Genomic DNA, 20,641 nt, shown 5'->3' with positions numbered 1-20,641 from the left:
GTGGGGATGATTCAAGTGAGTTACATTTACTGTGCACTTTATTTCTGTCATCATTACATCAGTACCACCTCAGATTATCAGGCATTAGGTCCAGGAGGTTGGGGACCCAGGCTGTAAAATATCATGGACGGGGTACCTACTATGTGCCCAGTGCCTGCAGTCTTGGGGTGGGGGCACGGAAATACTTACAATAGCAAAAACTAGATACAGCCCCCACCAAGCACTTTATAGACATTCTCATTTAATCCCCATGACAACCTGTAGTGAGCACTAATCTTGTCCCCATTTTATAGACAAGGAAACTGAGGCTGAGAAAGGTGAAGGGACCTGTCCCAAGTCCCCCAGCCAGATTCTAAACCTGGGCAGCTTGGCTCTGGACCCTGCATTAACCGCCACACTACACAATTCTGCACGACCATCATTATAAAACAGTGCGCATTGAAAAATGGGACAGTCGCCTTGGAAAAGTCTGGCAGATCCTCAAAATGTTAAATACGAGAGTTTTCATATAACCCAGCAATTCCCCTTCTAGGGATGTACTCAAGGGAAATGAAATGTAGGTCCACACAAAAACATATACATGGGGGATTTCCCTGGTGGTCCAGTGGCTAAGACTCCTCATTCCCAAGGCTGGGGGCCTGGGCTTGATTCTGGGTCGGGGATCTAGCTCCCGCATGCTGCAACTAAGAGTTCATTTACTGAAACTAAAGATCCCACATGCAGCAGCTAAGACCCAGTGAGGCCAAATAAATAAAAATAAATATTATAAAAATGTACGCATGAAATATTTTTTAAAATGTATACATGAATGTTGAGAGCAGCCTTATTCACAGTAATCCGAGAGTGGGGGGAATTCCCAGGTAGTCTAGCAGTTAAGACTTTGAGCTTTCACTGACCAGGGGGACAGGGATTCAATCCCTTGTTGGGGAACTATGATCCTGCAAGTTGTGAAGCTCAGCCGAAAAGAAAACAGTGGGGAAAATGCAAATGCCTATCAACTGATGAATGGATATATGTATCCATCCACTCAAGCGAATGTTATCCTGAGATAAAAAGGAATGAAGTACCGATTCAGGTTACCACGTGCATGAGCCTTGAAAACATCACTGTGAGTGAAAGAAGCCAGTCACCAAAGGCCACATATTGTAGGATTCCATTTACACGAAGTGTCCAGAATAGGCAAATCCACAGAGATGGAAAACGGATGAGTGGTTGCCAGAGGCTGAGGCATAGGGACACTGATTCACTGAGCACCTACTAAGTGCCAGGCACTGGGCAAGCTACTCTACACTGCCCCCCTCTTTTTTAACATTTATTTATTTGGCTGTGCATGTGAACGCTTAGTTGTGGTCTGTGGGATCTAGATGCCTGGCCAGGGATGGAACCCAGGCCCCCTGCGTTGAGAGCGCAGAATCTTAGCCACTGGACCACTGGGGACGTCCCTAAACTGCCTGTCTCTTGGGCCCTCTTTCCTCTGGTTACAGTCTTTTTAAATCTAGGCCATTCTTGCAAGATGCTTTAAAGGTTCAAGAAAACACACCCCTGACCTCAGAAGTCCCCTTGAGATGGGAGTAAAGCGTGAGTCACGGGAATGGGGCTGGCCCTGGGGCGGTCTGTGACGTTGGAGGAGGAGTCCTCCTGCTGGGATGTCAGCTCGGCTCCCCGCTGCTGCCTCATCTCATCCTGTCGCCCTGGCCTGCTTCTTGGATCCAATGGATAAGCCTGTGCACAGGGAGGTACCAGGGAGTAAGGGCAACACACTTCCCCAGAGTATTTATAACTCTCACGAGAACCAAAGGGAAGGAGTGACCAACTGAGGGAGGAGGCGTGGCTCTCCTTCTAAGCCTCTCAAAGCACAGCTCTGCTCTATTTTCACCTCCAGCACACGGAACAGCTCAGGCACACAGAAGGTGCTTAATTTGTGTTACTCGAATGATCACCTGACTTAAGGCAGCTCCTCTCATCTGGGAACCCCCCTCCTGGAAAGCATGCTGCAGGAACAAGCCAACAGACTCCCTTTCCTCCGGGAAACTGAGGAGTCGCAGATCCCCAAACCCATCACAGACGCAGGCGCAGCCTGAGCACGGCACTGGACCTTGATTGTCCTGGAGAATGGGTCCCATCCTGAGAACTGCCCCAGGGAGGCTAGGAAGGGTCCCCCTCCGTCCTCCACAAGTGCTGCAGCCCAAGGCAAGCAAGGACTAAATGGCTCGTGCCCTGGAGGGAGTCTGTCTGGGTTTTGTTTTTTGCCATCCCCTCACTTCCCAGGTGGCACTAGTGGTAAAGAACCCACCTGCCAATGCAGTAGACTTAAGAGATGAGGCTTTGGTCCCTGGATTGGGAAGAGCCCCTGGAGGAGGGCATGGCAACCCACTCCAGTATTCTTGCCTGGAGAATCCTATGGACAGAGGAGTCTGGCAGGCTATAGTCCATGGGGTCACAAAGCGTCGGAGATGGCTGAAGCGATTTAGCACAGCACACACGCACACTTCTAGCTCCCAAGGAAAACTCCAACAAAAGGACCAAGGTAGGCGTGACACCAGGCCACTGAGGCTCAAGCCCCACCTCAGTGATCCAGCTCCATCTCCCATGTCTGGGCACCACGCTCTCATCAGCCCTGTCCTGGGACCACCTGTGGCCACCAGGTGACAGGTTGCCTCCCAGGAGTTGCACCTGGGTCCCCGTATTTTAAGCGCAGCCTGTGATGAGTGACACAGCTGTAGGCAGTGAGATCCCAGCCCCCACCTACCCTCCTTGCTCCCTTTCTTATAAGGGATGAACTGTGGATTTAAGTAGACCACTAAGCATGCAGGAGGCCTCTGACTCGTGTTCCCCGGGGTATCTGGTAACTGTAGTGGCTGTTCATAGAGTCCACCCTGGGACAGAGATCCCAGGCCTGGACAGCGCCTGCACGTGCCTCACACCTGAGCCTGATTATCCATGATCATGGGGGCATCCTCGGTCCACCTGTCTGTCTCCTCAAACTGTTAGCTCTTCCAGAGCAAGGCGACCTTGTCTCTGGGCCATCACCTTAGTACTAGCTCAATAAAACCTTCAAAAACATGCACAGAGAAAGAGAAAAACTAATATCATATAAACCCACATATGTGAAATCTATAAAAATGGTACAGGTGAACTTATTTGCAAAGCAGAAATATAGACAGAGACATAGAGAACAAGCATATGGACATCAGGGGGGAAGACTGGGTGGGATGAACTGGGAGATTGGGGTTGACATGCATATACTACTGCGTATAAAATAGGTAACTAACGAGAACCTGTGGTCAGGTATGGATGTGAGAGTTGGACTGTGAAGAAGGCTGAGTGTTGAAGAATTGATGCTTTTGAACTGTGGTGTTGGAGAAGACTCTTGAGAGTCCCTTGGACTGCAAGGAGATCCAACCAGTCCATTCTGAAGGAGATCAGCCCTGGGATTTCTTTGGAAGGAATGATGCTAAAGCTGAAACTCCAGTACTTTGGCCACCTCATGCGAAGAGTTGACTCATTGGAAAAGACTCTGATGCTGGGAGGGATTGGGGGCAGGAGGAGAAGGGGACGACAGAGGTTGAGATGGCTGGATGGCATCACTGACTCGATGGACTGAGTGAACTCCGGGAGTTGGTGATGGACAGGGAGGCCTGGCATGCTGCGATTCATGGGGTCGCAAAGAGTCAGACACGACTGAGCGACTGAACTGAACTGAACTGAATGAGAACCTACTGAATAGCACAAGGGAGCTCTACTCAGGGCTGTGTGGTGATCTAAATGGGAAGGAAATCCAAAAAAGAGGGGATCTACGTACAGGTATAGCTGATTCACTTTGCTGTACAGCATAAACTAACACAACATTGTGAAGCAAATACACTCCAATTAAAAAAAAAATGCATAAGAGCATTGCCTCTGATCTGCCCAAGAGTTTAGACACGACCACCAAGACTTCAGCCCAACTGAGATCAAAATGCGGGCCCAGAGAGAGCCATTAAAGACCCAGAGCATCTAGAATCTCCAGCTTACACTCCAGGTTCCTGCCAGCCAATAAGTCTACCAGGACCCCATGCTCTGCTGCAGTGTCAGGGGCCTTCCTCCCTTGGAACCTCACACCTATGCAGGTCTCCTTACAGAGCCACCATGGGTTCAGCTACAAACACTGTGGACTCGGGGTCAGAAGCTCCAGTCTTGGCTCTGTAGGTTAAGTGAAAAGGTTGCACTAGATGATGTCTTCTTACGTGCTCAGTCAGTAAGTCACGTCCAACTCTTTGAGACCCCATGAACTGAAGCCCCCCCAGGCTCCTCTGTCCATGGGATTCTCCAGGCAAGAATTCTGGAGTGGGTTGCCATTTCCTTCTCCAGGGGATCTTCCTGACCCAGAGATCGAACCTGAGTCTCCTGCATCTCTTGCATTGGCAGGTAGATTCTTTATCACTGAGCCACCTGGGAAGCCTAGATGATCTCTTGGGTCCTTTCAAGTCCATGAGAACCTGGTTTTTAAAAGCCCACACAAGAACTTTCCAGACTAGGTTGTTAAGACTCTGCACTCACAATGCAGAGGTCCCAGGTTTGACCCCTGGTCAGGAAGTAGATCCCACATGTGGCAACTAAGAGTCTGCATGCCACAGCTAAAGATCCCGCATGCTGCCACAAAGATCAAAGATCCCCGGTGTGCCGCAGCTGAGATCCAGTGCAGCCAAGTAAGTAAATATATATTTTTTAAAAAGAAAAAAGTACACACAATGAGGATCACCTCATTCCTCGGCAATTCCTTCCAGCTCTGCCTTTGAAACATGCCTGGAGCCCAACTCTCTGATCAGTGCCATGCTGCCACCCTGGCCCAGCACCTGACAGCTCACCTCTTGCGTGCGTCTCCCCACTGGTCTCCCTGCTTCCTTTCTTCACCCCATCCAGTCTGTTCTCAACACAGTAGCCAGAAACCATCCTTTTAAAGCACAGGTTGGATCCTGGCCCTTCTCTGGTCAAACTCTGGAGTGGTATCATACCTTACTTAATCAAGGCAAAAGTCCAGACAGGATTTCAAGGCCCTGCTGGATTTGGGCTCTCGTATTTCTCCAACCTCCCGCTCCTTCCCTCACTCCCTCACTCAGGTTTCTTGAGCACCCTGGACAAACTCCTGCCTCAGTGCTTTTGCACAGGTTGTATCTGCCTGGGATAACCTCCTAGCTCTCTCCCTCACCTCCTTTAGGCTTTTGCTTAAATGTCCTTGACCGGAGAGGCCTTCTCTCCCCCTGTTTATTTAGCTGTGATCACCATTTGATGTACTTATATATTTTACTGCATATTTATATACTGTATGTCTACCCCCCTGCTAGACTATAAGCCCAGGAGGGCTAGAGTTTTAAAAGTTTTATCACGCCTTTATACCCAGCTCCCAGAAAAGCAGCCACGCACTAAATACATGTTGAACGAATAGGTTTTGATTATTTGTGGTAGTCTGGACATGCGACTAAGAAAAATGGTCTCAGGCTATATGACCCTCCAGCTTGACAGAGTCCCTCTGAGAATCCCAAGCTCTGGACACTGTCTCCGAGAATCAAAGTGATTATTTTGGGCAGGTTCAAGGCTCAGGAAGTATGTGGAGGGACAAAGCAAGGAAATGACACAGACCTGGTCTGGTCCCCAGGAGGTGTGGGGGGTCATTCCATAAGCAGATGCTTCCTTGCTGGGCAAGACAGGGTTATAAACAAAGCTCATTACTGCATGAGACACCCATCAAGGGGAAAGCACAGGAAGGAAAACTCAAGGGGTGGGCTCTTCATTAGAACCAGGGAGGACTTCCTCGGTGGCCCAGGAGTTAAGAATCCTCCTGCCAATGCAGGAGACATGGGTCTGATTCCTGGTGCAGGAAGCCTCCACATGCTGCAGAGCAGCTAAGTCCGTGTGCCACAACTGCTAAGCCTGCGCTCTAGAGCCTGGAAGCCGCAACTACTGAAGCCCAAGTGCCCTAGAGCGTGTGCGCTACAACAACAGAGGCCACCTCGATGGGAAGCCCGTACACCGGGTGGGAGAGTGGTCCCTTCTCACCGCAACTAGAGAAAGCCCATGCAGAGCAATGAAGACCCAGTGCAGCCAAAAATAATCCATTAATTTTAAAAGAAAGAACCAGGGAGAGGCTGACACAGGGGAAGAGAGAGCAAAGGGCAGCCAGAAGTGGGGCAGCAGTGCCAAGAGCCTGCGGACAGAGCTCCAGGGGCACCCCAGCCCAACCACTAAAGCCAAGCCAGCTGCTCGCCCCACCCTGCCCTGCCGACCCCAGAGCTCTCAAGCCAAGGGCCCTCGAGCCTGGCTCTCCAAAAGGTGCCCGGGCGAACGTCCACAAGTGACCAGGAGCAGAGGCCAGAAACAAGGCCCAAGAAGTGCAGCTCCTGCCACCTGGGTGAAGGTGAAGCATGTTCTGGGGAAGATGTGTGTCACCGAGGCCAAGAGGGCAAACCCCGGGAGTGGGTACCTGGGGCTCCTGAGGAGAGGACGAAATGGGAGGTAGAAGGACACTGCTCCCGGCAGGGTGGTGGGGTGGGGAGGTTCCCCAGAGAACGTGGAAAGAAGGGAGGGTCAGGCTCCAGTGGAAGCCCCCTCCACTTTCTACCCGAGTCTGGGCAGGGCTGGCCAGGCGAAAAGGGAATATGGGGGACTTCCCTGGTGGTCCAGTGACTAGGACTCTGAGCTCCCAATGCAGGGGGGCCCGGGTACGATCCCTGGTCGGGGAGCTGGGTCCCACACACCACAGCTAAAGAGTGTGCATGCTGCAACTAAGATCGAAGATCCTGTGTGTAGCAACTAGGACCCAACGCAGCCAAAATAAACAAATGTTTAAAAAAAAGAAAGAAAAGGGAATATGGATGGGAGAGGTCAGGAAAGGACATTGAGGGGACACCAAATCCTGCCCAGCTGATTCTTAAGCGCTGTGGGGGGACCTCGAAGGACCACAAGGCAAACCCCAGTCCTTGCTCCTGTTGCCCCTCCCCACCCCGCCCCTCCGTGCATGCTCGTGGCCTCCCTCATTGACCCAGCAGACCTACAATCCGGGAACTGTCAGCCAACCCTCCCATGTGGGGCTGGGGTGCAGACGGGGGCGTACAGCTTCCACAAATGAAGGAAAGACACCTTACCCCTCCCTCAGCCTCCACCCAGGGGCCCGAGGGGAGGTGGGGAGGCCAGCTCGGTGGCTCGGACTGGTGTGGACGAACAGTGTGTCGGTTGCGGCTGTGGTCTGAGGTCCCTGCCCTTGTCATCAGCTCTCTTCCTCCTCAGGAGACAGTAGTGACCTTGCGGGGGCCTTGGCGGGCAGTGGCGACAATGGCAGGAAGTGCCCCTCCCTGCCAGCTGGGGAGTCAGGAAGGAAGTGACTGACTCCGAGCCTGGGCCCTGGGACCCCGGCTGAGCCCCCACCCCAAGAACTAGCCCGCCCCCCCCACTAAGAGCTAGAAGCTCTGCTCACCTGCTCAGGACGGCAAAAGTCCTCTGCTTTGGGGAGAGGCGGGGCTGAGAGCAGATGCTCTCGCCACTGGGACCCCCCTCTTAGAGGCAGACCTCCTGCGGATGGACGGCTCCTACGTCAGGTCAGAGGATGCAGAACGCGAATGCAGCCAGGCTGAGCTGCGAAGACAACTCTAGCTGCCCCCTGCCCGCCCTCCACCCCACCCCCACCTCCGGGAAGGACGGGCTCTGGGTTCCTCTGGAGCAAGGAGCTTCTCTACAAAAACACCCTGCTCCTTAAGCCTTTTCCTCTCCAGCCCCCTGCAGAGGAGACAAGGAGTTGATCTCCCTCTCGGAAGGGGCATCTCACTCCACACCACCCCCTGCCTCTTGCCATCCAGGGTCCAGTGGTCTCCATGTCTGACCAGGCCACAAACTCCCAAGAAGAGCTCAAAGGCAGGTAAGGCGTGACCGTGATTGTCTTCACTGTCTGGGGGTCCAGGGTAGAGCCCAGAAGGGGGAACCTCAGGATGTTGGAACAGCATATGCAAAGCGCAGAGGTGAGAGGGCAGAGCGGACACTGGGCCAACACCAGGGCAGAAACCCCACAGGGGCTTAGACTGCAGAACTGCATCTCGGGCACCTGGGATGGTACCCAGTTGTCACTGGGTACTCAGTAAATGTTCGCTGGGTGAACAAGAGAAGTTGAAGAGTTCCTTTTTTTTTAAGATTGTTTTTGATGTGGACCATTTTTAAAGTCTTTATTGAATTTGTTACAATATTGCTTCTATCTTTCTTATTTACTTATTTTTTTTGGTTTCTTTTTGGCCGTGAGGCGTGTGGCATTTTAGTTCCTGAACCAGGGATCAAACCCGCGTCCCCTGCACTGGAAGGCAGAGTCTTAACCACTGGACCGCCAAGGGAGTCCCCGAGGAGTTCTAAGTGAGGACCTGCAGATGAGGGGAGGCTGTAAGCCCACCGTCCGTAACACCACGGAACTGGGTGCGAGGCCATCAGGAAGGACAAGAACCCCCTTCCTGTAGAAGAGGAAACAGGAAGCGAAGGCTCTGTGGGAGCAGGGCCCCTCCAACCGACATGAACTGATGTCAGAGCTCAGGCCAGGCTGTGTGGGCCGAGGAGGGCTCACCAGGCCCCCACCTCCGGCCAGCAGGAGGACAAGTGGCCGCGGAGAGGCAGAGAGGCCCCTGTGTCCCCATGTCAACTCCTTCCCCAAACACCCATTTGAGACACCTTGGAGAAAATTCGTGCAAAACAACAGAACAAAAAATACAACACAAAAAAGAAAAAGAAAAAAAAAATACAACACAGCACTCTTCCTTCTTAGCACTTGGAGGCCTTTTCACAGCAACAAAAACGGGTGAGCAATTAGAGGAGACAGCCCACGGTGAAACACGGCAGTGAGTGGGCCCATGGCTGTGGCCTTGTCTGCTGGGCCCCGTGTGCCCAGGGAGCAGAGGAAGCCCAAGCGAGGTGTGGAGGGGGAGGGGAGAGGAGGGGAGGGCAGGGGGACTTACCTGGAGCCAGGCCCCCAGCCCATGGGGAAGCCCAGCTGTGTTTGGGAAACCACGTCATGTGCATGGGTCTAGACTTGGGGTCCAATGCCAAGATCACCACTGACTAGCTGTGTGACCTTGAGCCAGATACTTGCCCTCTCTGAGCTTCAGCTGCCTCATGTAAAACAGGGATTGTCAGTATTCTTGCCTGAAAAAATCCCATAGATGGAGGAGCCTGGCAGGCAGGCTACAGTCCAAAGGGTCAGACACGACTGAGCGACTAAGCACACATGCAGGCAAGGGCCTCTGCACAAGTTACTGTGTGCTTAGCAGAGGCAGTGCGTTTACAACCCATAGCCCAGCCGACACAGCAGAAACCAGAGACTTTAGTGTTCCCTTCTTCTCCCTCCAGGTTAGTTTCCCCAAATGGAATGTCCCCTCTCTGAGCCCCAAAGCTCAAACCAGCCAATTAGCACACAGGGAGAAGAGTTCATCGATGTTCAGGAAAGGAAAAGGCAACATCACTTCAGCTGCTCTGCCCACCAGAGGCCTTGGGTGTGACAAAAAGGGGACAGAGGGAAGCCGGGGCCTGAGACTCAGGACAGCAATGGGATGAGATGGACCGGAAGCCAGCATGGGGGCTCCTGCGAGAACTCGGGGCAGAAGGAGAGAAAGGGCCAGCCCCTGGGGGATGCGCTACTGGTCCTGACTCCATAGAGGATCCCAGCCCATCACAGCCTCCGGCCTCAGTTTCCTCCAGGGAGGTGGTTACCCTAAAACACTCACACTGTTGTTTCCATGTTGCCAACCACAACTTGTGAGACACGGGAAACCAGCACCCAGACTGCGTGCTCAGACGCTTCAGTCATGTGTGACTCCTTGTGACCCATGGACTGTAGCCCGCCAGGCTCCTCTGTCCGTAGGATTCTCCAGCAAGAATACTGGAGTGAGTTGCCAGGTCCTCCTCCAGGGGATCTTCCTGACCCAGGGATCGAACCCATGTCTCTTAGGTCTCCTGAATTGGTAGGCGGGTTCTTTACCACTAGCACCACCTGGGAAGCTCACCCTGGAAGCCCCAAAACTCTGGTCCTGTCTCTGACTGGGGTGGGGAGGACCAGGCTGAGCCAGGGAACCAAGAGCAGAGAAGCACCCCCAGGGTGCCCTGTACAAAGGAGAGTAACACAGGCTGCCCTGGGGAAGCCAAAGCTACCAGAGACAGAACATCACTCCTTCCTGCTAGGTGAAGATGAGTCAATATCTACAAGACGCAGGATTGATGAATACAATCTACCCCATGTAAATCAGACAAAGTCAGATATTTACAGAAGAGGAAACGGCAGTTGAGCCCCTGCACCCCCAAACTCCACAGCTTGAGGGGGGCAGTCCTTACCTGCGGGTCTGCGTGAGAAGGCAGCACTGATGTCCTACTCTTGAGGCCCACAGAAGGGTATGGGGCACCAGGGCAGCCTGGCCAGCATCCTGCAGGGAGAAGGCCAGAGGGCGAAGGGGTGAGATACCTAGTCGCTCTGATTTTTCAGAGCCCACTGGGAAATCCACATGGCCAGGCCTCATCCTGAGTAACGCCAGAGAAATCCAGATGTGACCAGAGGACAGGAGTGGGACACCTGGCTAAAGGAGTCTTCATTTGACAAAAGGGACTCCTTCCAGGACACGTTCCTGGAGGTTGATCCACCCGACACTGCCCATGACTCCCTCTGTTAGGAAGACAGCCCGAGGAACCCAAACCCACATCTCTAGCACATGTGGGAAGCTTTTTTGTTTCAGAAGCCCAGCGTGGCACCCTCAGCCTCAAACCTGAGGCTTTTCACCCATCAACCTTTGGGACTGCGGGACCTCGGGACCTCAAGCTGCAGAGGGGAGGCAGGCGGGAGACGGGGATGCGGAGGGGCGGGATATAACAGCCCGGAGCTCTCGGTCAGCAGTTAGCCAGCATCTTGATGCCTGGGACAGGGTCACAGTCAGCCTCTCGGGGAGATGCAGATGACTCTCACCTTCTAATCAAGCCCCTGAACTTGGGCAGTATGTGGCTGGAGGCCCACCTCCACCAGAGGCCAGAGACGAGCACTCACAACAAAATGAAAAGAGGTGGAGAAACAGATTTCCAGGGAGTCCCGGGGTGCAGCCAGCCTACAAGAGCATAGAACATGCGCAGGCACCATGAAAGCCGCCACCCGATCCAGGGCTCCCCCCAGGACACAAGATGCTCCCCTGAACCACGTGTGCAGCTCAACATGAAACGGAGCAGGACCCCTGTGGTCCTTGCCCACCCCACCCTCCACAACCATGCCCACAGCCTGCCTTTTGTCTGTGGAAAAACTTGAGCCAAACAATAAGCTTAATCGGAGAAGTAAGAAGATGCAGAAACAAAGGAAAACAGTCAAAGGAGACCAAATAATGATAGTTTGGTCATTAAACATAGTCAAGGACCTCCAGTTCCTCCTCAAGGGCTATAGGTAACATTCCCAGCCGTGTCCTGGCAGCTGTTTCGCAGATAGAGACCCCCACTAAGTGGAAGAAGTTAACTACACGATGACCAGACACAAGCCATGACACAAGCTGCCACAATTCCGAGAACTGGCCTCAAAGAAATGGAAACAATCCTGGAACTGAAGATTAACTATACTTAAAACCACCAAGATGACCGCTGGTCAGACCGCTGAAGACCAATTTCAAGATGAGCATCAGAGCTGACTCTGCTGTTTCTGCCTGGAGCCCCCTCTCTCCATCTATAAAATCTCTTGCCCCCTGATTGTTGGTGCAGCATGGTGGGGGAGGGAAAGTCAGCCTTTGGACAGGTGTACCGCCTCCCCCGATCCCCGTTTGCTGGCATCCATTTCCTTTCCACCAACCTGGCCTCTCTACTGGTTTTTGAGCTTCGAGCAGCCAGACCCCACTTTTGGTTACAAAGACGTGTTCTTGTTTGTCTGACATCGGTGCTTCCCGTGCACGGTGCCCAGGAGGCAGGCAGCAGTCCTGGAGGCCTCCCAGTGACTATGATGGGAAGGCAGAAGCCTTGACTGTTGCAGGAACCCTCCTCCAGAGCAACCCTACTCCTGGGGCTGAGGCCAGGCACCTCAGCCTGGGTGCTGGGTGTTTGGTGCTGGGTGTCCCTGGCAACCAGGGACACCAGAGGTAAAAATCAAAGAAGAGGGGGGTTTCATGGTGCCCCAGAAAAATGAAAGTGATACATTGCAGAATGAGGGCACAGACGGTGAGAGTTCAGAGGAGGAAGAGAAGCGAACTAGGGAGGTGAAAAGATAACCAGCGACGGCACAGTGGTGGGAGGTGTGGCTGCAAACGACAGAGATCGGCTTTTCACACGCCGCCCACCCCACTGCAGTCCCACGCTCCCTCCGGGGGAAGCCTCGGCAAATGCTGTGAATTCCTCTTTGGGACCGGCCTGCAGGGGTTGAGGCTCCTTCTCTGCCCCGCACTTACATGTGCAACCCCTGAAGAACGAAACATCCCAGGTGACCCAGGTGCCAGTTCCCCTCCCAGACACACTAACTCGGCCAGCTCCCCGGCTCCATCCCATCAGAACCCTTGGCTTGCCCTGGCGTACATGCCCTGCCTCTGCAGGACTTCTCCTCTCTTCTGCTTCTTAGCTCCACCAACAACCACCAACCCCTCTAGGAGAGTGCCCATCTCCCCATTTGAGGGGTCAGGAAACCTGCCAAGAGGTTTAGTCAAAGTCGAGCCGGCTTCAGCGTGACTCCCCTCCACTGTGTGCACCTCTCCCAGGATGTCACCTCTTCCAGGTGAGAAGGTCAGCTGTGACTCACACACCCCCTTCCCCCTACCACCCGCTGCAGAAGATCCGAGGGGGGCTGCGAGAAAGGATGCTCACTCTTCACACAGGGGTGCATGGTGGGGAAATGATTTTTCTGACAAAAGAAAGCATTTAAAATCCAAAAATTGAATGCAGGGTCAACTTAAAGAGCAAGGCAGCTCCTGGCGGGACAGAGCTCTAGGGGCAGCGGGGCAAAAGCACACTGAAATAAAGTAGGAAGATGCTGCGGGAGGACTTGGCTTTCCTCCCATGACCACTCACACAAAAGGCGAAAAGCCAATCAGCCTGCTCCCTTAAAGGGGATGAAACATCAAAAGAGAACACAATTCCAGGCTGAGACTTCCTGCACACGTGTTCCATGCACGCCTGTAGCTGTGGTCTAGGGGGGCATGGAGGGAAGTTCTGGAACTAAATGATGTGCAGTGTGTTGCTGTTTACCAGGAACAAAGACATTTTATTCCTTTGAGCTCCCTCCCCCAGTGTTACTGAAGTATAGTCGACAAATAAAATTGTGATATACTTCAAGTGTATAGCCATAAAAAGAATGAAATAAAGCCATTTGCAGCAACATGGATAGACCTAGAGAAAAAGACGATACAAATGAACTTACAAAATAAACCCACAGATATAGAAAATAAGTTTAGGATTACCAAATGGGAAAGGTGGGGTGGCACAAAGTAGGAGTTTGGGATTAGCATACAAACACTGAAAGTGGAAGTCGCTCAGTCATGTCCGACTCTTTGCGATCCCATGGACTGTACCCTGCTGGGGTCCCCATGGAATTCCCTCCATGGAATTCTCCAAGCCAGAATACTGGAGTGGGTAGCTGTTCCTTTCTCCAGGGGCTCTTCCCAACCCAGGAATCGAACCGGGGTCTCCCGCATTGCAGGCAGATTCTTTACCAGCTGAGCTACCAGGGAGCCCAGCATATGCACACTGCTGCTGCTGCTAAGTCACTTCAGTCGTGTCTGACTCTGTGCAACCCCATAGACGGCAGCCCACCAGGTTCCCCGTCCCTGGGATTCTCCAGGCAAGAATACTGGAGTGGGTTGCCATTTCCTTCTCCAATGCATGAAAGTGAAAAGTGAAAGGGAAGTCACTCAACCGTGTCCAACTCTTCACGACCCCATGGATTGCAGCCTACCAGGCTCCTCTGTCCATGGGATTTTCCAGGCAAGAGTACTGGAGTAGGGTGCCATCGCCTTCTCTGATATGTACACTACTATATATAAAAGGGATAAACAACAAGGACCTACTATGTAGCATAGGGAACTAAAGTCAATATCTTGTAAAAATCTATAATGGAAAAGAATCTGAAAACGAATATATATGTATATGTATAACTGAATCATCTTGCTATACACCTGAAACCAAGACAACATTGTAAACCAACCATACTTCAATTAAAAAAAAATAAAAAGTGTACAGTATGATGATCTGATAGACGTACGCACCGTGAAAGGATTCCCACCATTGAGTTTATTATTCTATCACCATGTTGGTTTTACTGTTGTTGTTTTGTGGTGAGAACACTTAAGCTCTACTCTTTTAGCAAATCTCCCTTATACAATACTACAGTGTTATCAATTGTAGTCATCATGTTATACATTAGCTCCTCTTCTTTCAGCTTTAAATCTAAATCTTCAATATGCCTCTTCAATGACTTGGAAAATTGCAAGAGGGTGAAAAAAAGAAAAAAAAAAAAAACAAACCCCATCCTTTGAGAACAGAAGTCAGAATTGCTTTCCTGAAAAATTTTCAGATCCCTCAATGTTTTAGTCGGTGGACATGAATTAGTAAGTGAATCTGTTTCTCTACACAACTGCTATTAATAGAATATCAGTCTCTCTTCATCCCCACTAAATAAATGTCAAACAAACACTTAAAGAATACTGGTTTGATGGGGTGCCAAATGACTAGCTTGCCCAGACGTCCACATGTCTAAAGCTGGCCCTGGTCGAGAGTGTAAGTTCCAAACGAGTGGGTAGCACGGCTGGAGTTAAACACTGTTGTTTCCATCCTCCGTTGACATGGAGACCGGGGGAGGCAGGTGGCTGAAGAATGGGCAGAGAGGGATGGATGCAAACGGCAGTGGTACCCAAGCAAGTTGTCCAGGTTGCTGATAACAGGTATGGGCTGTCCAGCTTTTGATTCCATCTGAAGGTATGGCTCTTGACTTTCTGATTTATTAAGATGTAATTCACATGCCACAAAATTAACCCATTTTTTAAAAAAAATTCATGTGGGATCTTATTTCCCCAAACAGGGCTTGAACCTGCATTGCCTGCATTGGAAGGCAGATTTTTAACCACTGGACCATCAAGGAAGTCCCATGACCCTTCTAAGGGGTACGGTTTAGCCGCATTTAGTACATTCATAAAGTTGTGTGACTATCACCTCTCTCGAGCTCTGGAACATCACACACCCCAACATCGCCCCCCATCAAGGAAATCCCACGTCTATTAGCAGTCACTCGGCAAATCCCTTCCCTCCAGCCCCTGGCCAGTGCCATCTGCTTTCTGTCTACAGATTTGTCTACACTGGACATTTCACGTGGCCTTGTGTGTTGGACTGCTTGCACTTCGAATCATGTTTTCAAGGTTCATCCACATCGTGGCATGTGTCAGTACTTCGTTCTTCTTTTGTGGCTGAACAGCACGGCACTGTGTGGATCGACTCTTGTTCATCCGCTCATTTGTGAATGGACACTTGGGTTGTTTCCGCTCTGGGGCTATTATGAATTATGCTGCTGAGAACATTCATGTACAAGTTTTTATGTAGACATATGTTTTTGATTCTTTTAGGTACATAGCTAGGAGTTCCTGATTTTTAATAAAATAATTTAAAATGAGTAATACATTCTGAAAAGATTTCTAAAAAAGGCATGAGAGTGAGTTTCTCTGTTGTCCCTGTCCCCTGGCACCTGGTTCTTCTCCCCAGGGTCAAGCTAACTCTCCCTGAGAGGCCCAGACACAATGCACAGCCTGCTGCACCTTACAGTCCTCTGGCAGGAGGAGACCTGACAACTAGATGAGGCCAGAATCAGCTCAGTGATGCTTCGCAGCAGGCACAGGGCGCAGTCTGAGTCTGGTCTCTGCCGCCTGTCAGCAGCCCGGCCCTGGGAATCGGCTTAGCGCCCCGGGCGGACAGGTTTTGACATCTGGCTCTGCCATCTCTAGGCCCTGTGGCCTGAAGCCAGCTGCTTAACTCCTCTGGACTTGGCTTCCTTATCTGTAGAAGAGCGCTCACACTAGGACTTCACTACTGGTCCAGTGGCTGAGGCTCCCTGCTCCTAATGCAGGGGGCCTGGGTTCGAGCCCTGGGAAAGGAACTAGATCTCACATGCTGCAGTTAAAGAAAACAAAAGATCCCGCATGCCGCCACTAAGACCCAGAACAGCCAAATAAATAAGAAATAAAATAAGTATTTTTTTTTTTTTAAATAAAGAGTGCTAACACTACTACCTAGTTCACAGGACCGCCAAGAAGGGCCCATGAGCTCAGGAAGGCAGGTGCTCGCACCGCGCCCGGCACACAGCAGGCACCCAGTGCTTGCCGCCGCTGTAGTTACTACCACAACTACTTACTACACTGCGGCCGACCCCATCCTCGGTCTCCCCACCTGGGAAACGGCAGCAGACACCTCCCGTGCACGGTTATGTGGACTGCACGAGACCTCAGGGTGGGCCGCCGTTGCTGAGCAGCGAGAGCTCTGGGAGAGTCAGGGTGGCCACGCTGCATGCCCAATCCCCCGCTCCTGCTCCGGAACCACCCCAAGGAGAGGACGGGTGTCCCCACTCAGCACCCTCAGCCCTGAATACTCCACGCCGCCACCCACAAGTACAGAGAAAGACCCTGCTTCCTGGACCCTCAGCCCTGAGGGGCAAGGGGGGGCAATGGCTGGGCTTCTTATTTCTTGTCCCTTTCCAGTCACCACCCACCAACCCTTTCTGGTTCCTTCCCTCTGCTTTCTCAACACACTCAACTCTGAACCTGAACATCTCTCTCTGAAGCCCAGGCATGGAGGCAGCAGGGAAACCCTCAGAGACCTTCAAAGTGAAGGGGCCTCGAGTGAGGAAGGACACATTAGCAGGGCCATTAGGAAGCTGTTAGGGGTGATCTGCTCCCAGCTGGTAGGAGGCGAAACCAAGCCTGCAGAACAAACCCGGGTCCGGGAGGGCAGAGCGGGGAGAGGAGCTGAACAGGGCTGCTTTGGGCGTGTAAAGTTCACGGGGAAAACACCCAACACACACACTCACACACACGCTTAACAGAAAGGAGAAATTCTTAGCCTGCAGCAGTTGGTAGCATTATGTAAAATCCCAAGCCCACAAAAATATCATTTGGATGATAAAAAGTTAAATTTAGCTAAGTACAGAGTGACTAATACTACGAGGGAGGGGCAGCGCCCCCAGTTGCCTGGAGCTGATACAGCTGGCTTTTAGAAACTTTTGACAAGTAACCAGGGCCTGGTGCGGCCCAGAATAACAGATTATGTAATAGGAGGCGCAGCCATTAGCAGTACAGAGCAGACGGCAGACGCTGCAGCTGCCTGGAGGCAGGGGACCACTGGGGTCTGACTGCAGCTTCTCCCATAGCACCCGGCCTCTGGGAGCCCGGGAGATCCAGGGGCATCCATCAGCGGGGATGCGTTAGCGTGAGTGGATCCACCTGCCTCTTTTGCAAAGAGCTTCTCCCAGAGTGGCTGTGCTGGATGTTTACCTTGGTGGCCCCTCGTGGGCCAGGGCCCTGGGAAGTCCCTGTTCTTTAAATCCAGTCTGGCCCCATGTCCTGTACTGACCAACAGAACTGGGAGAATTGGGGAGGCGGAGTCACACTGGAGCAGAACCTTAAGGAAGGACTGGTTGAGACTCACTGAAGGCAGAGGCTCCAGCAGATGTTAGCACCGTGTTCACAACAGCACTAGTGACAACAGCAGAAGGCAGGCTGCCCTGCCAGCAGGTAGATGCATGAGCAAAATGTGATCTATACAAAGGAACAGTATACAGCCCTCGAAAGGAAGGACACCCCGTCACATATGACAACATGGATGAGCCTCGAGGACGCTATGCGGAGTGAGATCAACCAGACAAACAGGACAAATACTCTCTCATTCCATTTATATAAGGCACCCGTAAGAGTCAAGCCCAGAGAGATGGAAAGTAGCAGGGTGGCTGCCAGGTGCTGGGGGAAGGAGGACGGGGAGTTAAGTGCTTAATGGGGATAAATTTTCAGTTTTGCAAGGTGAAAAGGATTCTGTGGGTGGTGAAGATGGTTGCAACGATATGAATGCACATTGCCACAGATCTGTACACTTAAAAATGGTTACAGCATGCACCTGAAACTAACACAATGCTGTTGTTTTTTAGTTCATTTGTATTGGAGTGCAAATGCTTTACAATGTTGTATTAGTTTCCACTCTACAGCAAAATGAATCAGCTACATGTATACAAATATTCCCTCTTTTTTTGGTCTTAATTCCCACTTAGGTCACCAGAGAGCACTGAACAGAGTTCCCTCTAGTTTCATCCCTCTATAGTCTCATCAGTTATCTATTTTATACATCGTGTCTATAAGTGTATGTGTGTATCAATCCCAACTATGCTTCAATTAAAGCAATGGTTAAAGTGATACATTTTACACTATAGGTATTTCACTTCAATAAAAAAATTAGATTTTTTTTTAAGAAAAGAAGAGGATGGAGGAGAAGGAGGAGGCATGGATGTGTCTGTCTGTCCGCTGGGGGAGTGGGCAGCCATCATGTAAGAAGTCCAAATAGCTGGAGATCACTGAGCCAATCCAGCCATGGGGAGGGGTCATGCACAGAGGAACCAGTGCCTCAACTGATAGTCAAGAGCCTATACCCACCCACCGGCCATGGGAGCTGGGTCATGTGTGGAAATGCCTCTTCCACCTTGAGTCAAGCCATCCCAGTTGACATCAGCGGAGCAGGGATGAGCCGTCCCCAGGAAGCCCTGCCCGAATTGCCACGCCATCAACAAATAAATGGTGCTTTCAGCCACTAAGCTGGGGCGGGGGGGTACTCTGTTGCAGCAGCAGAACACTGACACAGCAGTCAAGCCCTCTAATGGGTTTGGGGGAAATTTCTGTTATGAAGCTCTTCCACGCTCTCACATATGAGTCACTGAGAGAAGTCAGTGCTTGAATGAGTCTGAGGAAAAGACTGATTTGCCACTCCCCAAATCCCAGTGGAATAAACGCTGAAATCAAGCCCTGTGGTAACATTCAAACAGCTGCTGGGAAGGCTGGGAGATTTCTCCAATGATCCAATGGACTAATCAGGCCATCCATCAGCTGATCAATTCAACCTTCTTTTTAACAGTCATTCTTTTTAGGCCATAAAAAGAATGACTTTGAATGGTCCTGCCCAGAGAAGGGACTGGTACAGTGTGGACAGAGATATTGGTGGAATTTCCTGTGATGGGTTGGGGGGTGGGTAGTGATCCCAGGTGTGGGGGCTGAGAACAGAGTTCTAGCTGGCTGACTCTGAGCAAGTCAGTTCCCCTCTCTGGGCCTCAGTTTCCCCAGCTGTACAGTGAGAAGATTGATGTCTAAAAGGCCTTTCCAGGTATGGAGCAAAGGGACTCCTCCTACACTGTTGGTGGGAATGCAGATTGGTACAACCACTATGGAGAACAGTACGGAGGTTCCTTAAGAAACTAAAAATAGAGTTACTGTATGATTCAGCAACTCCACTCCTGGGCATATATCCAGAGGAAGCCATAATTTTAAAAGATACACGCACCCCAACGTTCACTGCAGCGCTGCTTACAACAGCCAAGACGTGGAAGCAACCTGAGTGTCCATCGGCAGAGGAACGGGTAAAGACGACGTTGCTTATTTTATACAATGGAATACTACTCAGCCATCAAAAGAATGAAATAATGCCATTTGCAACTACACAGACAGACCTAGAGATTATCATACTAAGTGAAGTAAGGCAGACAGAGAAATACAAATATCACATGACATCACTCATACGTGGAACCTAATTCTTAAAAAAATGACATAAGTGAACTTATTTACAAAACAGAAGTAGACTCACAGACTTCAAAAACAAACTTATGGTTACCAAAGGGGAAAACCTGACGGGGAGGGATAAATTAGGAGCTTGGGATTAACGTACACATAGTACTAAATATTAGACAGATAACTAACAAGGACCTAGTGTATAGCACAGGGAACTCTACTCAACACTCTGCAATCACCTATGTGGGAAAAGAATGTGGAAAAGAATGTGAAAAAGAATGAATACATGTGTATATATATATAACTGAATTACTTTGCTGTACACCTGAAACTAACAGAACATTGTAAATCAACTATATTCCAATAATTTTTTAAATTAATAATAAGAAAAGACTTCTCCATTGGGTTCCAACAGTCTGCAACACTGCAGTCTTGGCAGAAGGGAAAGCAACACTAAAATAGAATCCAAAACACTGAACAAAGTCCAATTACCTGTGTTTACAGGGAGACACACACACTGGAGTCTTCACCTCTGTCCCCTGGGGGCCGGGGCACTCTTATCTCTGCGTCCTGTGTGAATTTGTTTGTTCCTTCCACAGCATTCCCTGTGGAAGTCCGGCTTGATCCAATTTCCTCTTCTGAATTACACTTTAGCTCCCTGGATTCTTAGTGGGGCTGTGTGATTAGTTCTGTGAATAGAGGGATGTACACCACTCCCCCACCCCCAGGCCTGCCCCTAAGACACCTCACATGATCTTCTGTGCTGAGACTCCTAATTGAGGACAATCTACATGCAAATGAATTGGAAAAAAAAAACAAACCACTTAGCTGTGGACTTCCTAGTAGGCAAAGCAAAGAGGGCAACAGGCTGACCACAGAGCTCTGCTAACCGAAAAACA

The 20,641-nt window shown here is 50.9% G+C and overlaps 1 protein-coding gene across 2 annotated transcripts in view; it reads right to left on the bottom strand.

Annotated features, from left to right (window-relative positions):
- The window catches only part of PITPNM2 (phosphatidylinositol transfer protein membrane associated 2), a 159,187-nt gene that overhangs the window by 109,982 nt on the left and 28,564 nt on the right, over positions 1–20,641 (bottom strand). For both annotated transcript variants that reach the window (XM_055551047.1, XM_055551045.1), the window contains exon 2: positions 10,333–10,421. The gene's annotated coding sequence lies outside the window, so the exon portion shown is untranslated. The remainder of the gene's footprint in view (positions 1–10,332; positions 10,422–20,641) is intronic.

This window comes from Bubalus kerabau, chromosome 16 (assembly GCF_029407905.1).
Source record: "Bubalus kerabau isolate K-KA32 ecotype Philippines breed swamp buffalo chromosome 16, PCC_UOA_SB_1v2, whole genome shotgun sequence".
NCBI classification, from domain to species: Eukaryota; Metazoa; Chordata; class Mammalia; order Artiodactyla; family Bovidae; genus Bubalus; species Bubalus kerabau.
This window is presented reverse-complemented; position numbering and strand designations above follow the sequence as displayed.